Consider the following 2,321-nt stretch of genomic DNA (forward strand, 5'->3'; position numbering starts at 1 on the left):
TGCCCCTACATAGTTAGCATGACTATCACTGCCCCTACATAGTTAGCATGACTATCACTGCCCCTACATAGTTAGCATGACTATCACTGCCCTACAGAGTTAGCATGGCTATCACTGCCCCTACAGAGTTAGGTACTAATTTCTGACTGGAATCAGTGTCATAGTCATGGTAAGCCTGTTATTTTATTTATTTTGCTCGGACTACTTGTAAGCCCACAGCCCGCCAAATGTTGCCATTATTGTTAGTATAGTAGAAATTTGACCCATTCAGTAATAAAATGTCACAGGGGATGGTATGGGGGGGTCATTTAAGAAGGGGGATCCCCCCCCCAACTCGAGCACTGTCTACACCCCAGAAATGGTTGGAACAGATGATGGTGGAACCCTTTATGCAGCTGGAGAACTACAACGCTATGGCGCTATCATCTGGGCGTTTCCACTGGTTAAAGACATCAGTCATAGTTTTTGTAACCTGACCTGAACAGGAAAGGCTTATTCAAATATCAGAGAGTTAGGGACATGTGCTCTGTGCCTCACAGTGAGGTGTATCTGATTCCAGCTGTGGCAAATAGTGAGAAAGAAAAAAGTAAATAACTTGCTTTAGTAAAAAGCAGCAAGATTAGAGATGTATTTAAATGAACAGGTTATTAGAGGAGAGCTGAGTGTTCAGCTGAATGTCGGAATAAAAATGTGTTAGAATGGAAGCTTTTAAACCTAAAAACTGAAGGATTATGGGATAAGTCTGTTATTCATATAAACAAGAATAAGTTAGTATCCTAGTGAATGTTTTAAAGAATTTGAAAATTCTTTTTAATTTTCCAAACAGCTTCAGGTGTTTTAATGAAGTGAGGCAATAAATCCATTTTTTTAATCTGTTTGATTTGGGCTTAACCCTTTATAGGGCAATAACTTGCCCTATAAAGGCCAGTGAGCTCTAATAGCACAAGATCTATATCAGGCCATTCAGCATAGATGCTGCTACATGGCTGTACGTCTTATTTTCACCAATTAGATGAGACCTTGAATGATAAATTACCTACTGTAAGTTAAGTTTAGAAAAATAAGTTAACAACTCAAGAAAAAGGGTAGAAAGCTGAATGAAAAGCTTAAAAGTAAATTAAAAAAGTTAATAAGCCTAGTTAAAAATTAGATTTAGGTTTATAGACTATAAAATGTAAGTGCCAGTATCAACATTAATGCCTCTAAGGTTTTGCTGTACCAAAAAAAAAAAAAAAAGTGTTTCTTTCATTCTCAGAGTGTTTTTCATGATTTTTTTTTTTCTTAGAAGCACTTATTTTTTATATATATAAATTCAGGCAAGTGTGTGTTTCTTGTTATTACATTGACATTCATTTTTGCCATCAAAATATACATTTTTATTTTTTATTTTCCGAAGATAAGGTCTTCTCCTAGATTCCAATAAAAGTAGTGGCTGAAATTTTTGATTTTCCAAATATTTCACTGAGTTCCCTATGAAGGTTTAAACCATCTGAGCTGACATGTTTGTATTTCTGGCCACCGTGTGGCCTGTAGGGGGCAGCATCGCTGCGTTAAGCCAGAAGAACCGACCAAGAAGAAGAACCAACACAAAGGTTCCGTTTCCTGTTGAAAGATCCGCGCTGCACCATCCCATCATGTAAGCCTCATTATTTATTATTTATTTTCCTTAAAAATCGTGCTCAGTCTCTCAGGTTTAGTAGATCAATTAATTTCTTCCTGGTTTTATTAATGGGAAGGAAAGCTGATGCGATGTATCCATGCTAGCCGCTGCGTTAGCTCCCAGAGCTAACCTGCTAAAGATGCTAGCCCTGATTGTGTTTTTAGGGGGCAGCTGTGAGCCTTCTGTCCAGCTGCAAACTCCCACTTATCTCACTTAAATATAATTGGGTTGTATGAGGCGGATTTTTCTCGCTGAAACGGATTTAGACCCATAACAGGCTAACCGCCACCGGATGTAGTTTGAACTACAACAAGGCGCCATCTCAGAATCTGAGTTCTAGATATGAACCAAGCAGGCCCGCTTTGAGTCTAAGATCAGTCCAGCCCAGCATCCAGCCTGGCTGAAGGACCTTCAGAGAAAATACAAAGGGAGAATAATATGTTGACTTAAGTTGCACCACTGCCATTAAAAATTAACGTTTTACAGTAATTCCCCCCGTTTTCATTTCCATTACAGATCAGATCCTGATCAGAGAACAGGACTTTAATGCAGTTACAATCTCAGATCCAATAATCAAGTCTCTTGATAAATATCCCAGCTAAAATTTAATAAATTCAGTTTATTTCTATAGCATCAATCCACAACACGTCATCTCAAGGCA

General features: G+C 38.2%; 1 protein-coding gene across 2 annotated transcripts in view; it reads left to right on the forward strand.

Annotated features, from left to right (window-relative positions):
- Nucleotides 1-1,539: 1,539 nt before the first annotated feature.
- sub1 (SUB1 homolog, transcriptional regulator) overlaps nucleotides 1,540-2,321 on the forward strand; it is a 3,073-nt gene continuing 2,291 nt past the window's right edge. The window contains exon 1 of one of the 2 annotated variants that reach the window (XM_015386915.1): nucleotides 1,540-1,636. The gene's annotated coding sequence lies outside the window, so the exon portion shown is untranslated. The remainder of the gene's footprint in view (nucleotides 1,637-2,321) is intronic. The other variant, XM_015386916.1, reaches the window with a different exon arrangement.

This window comes from Cyprinodon variegatus, unplaced genomic scaffold (genome assembly GCF_000732505.1).
Source record: "Cyprinodon variegatus isolate N-32 unplaced genomic scaffold, C_variegatus-1.0 Scaffold381, whole genome shotgun sequence".
NCBI classification, from domain to species: domain Eukaryota; kingdom Metazoa; phylum Chordata; class Actinopteri; order Cyprinodontiformes; family Cyprinodontidae; genus Cyprinodon; species Cyprinodon variegatus.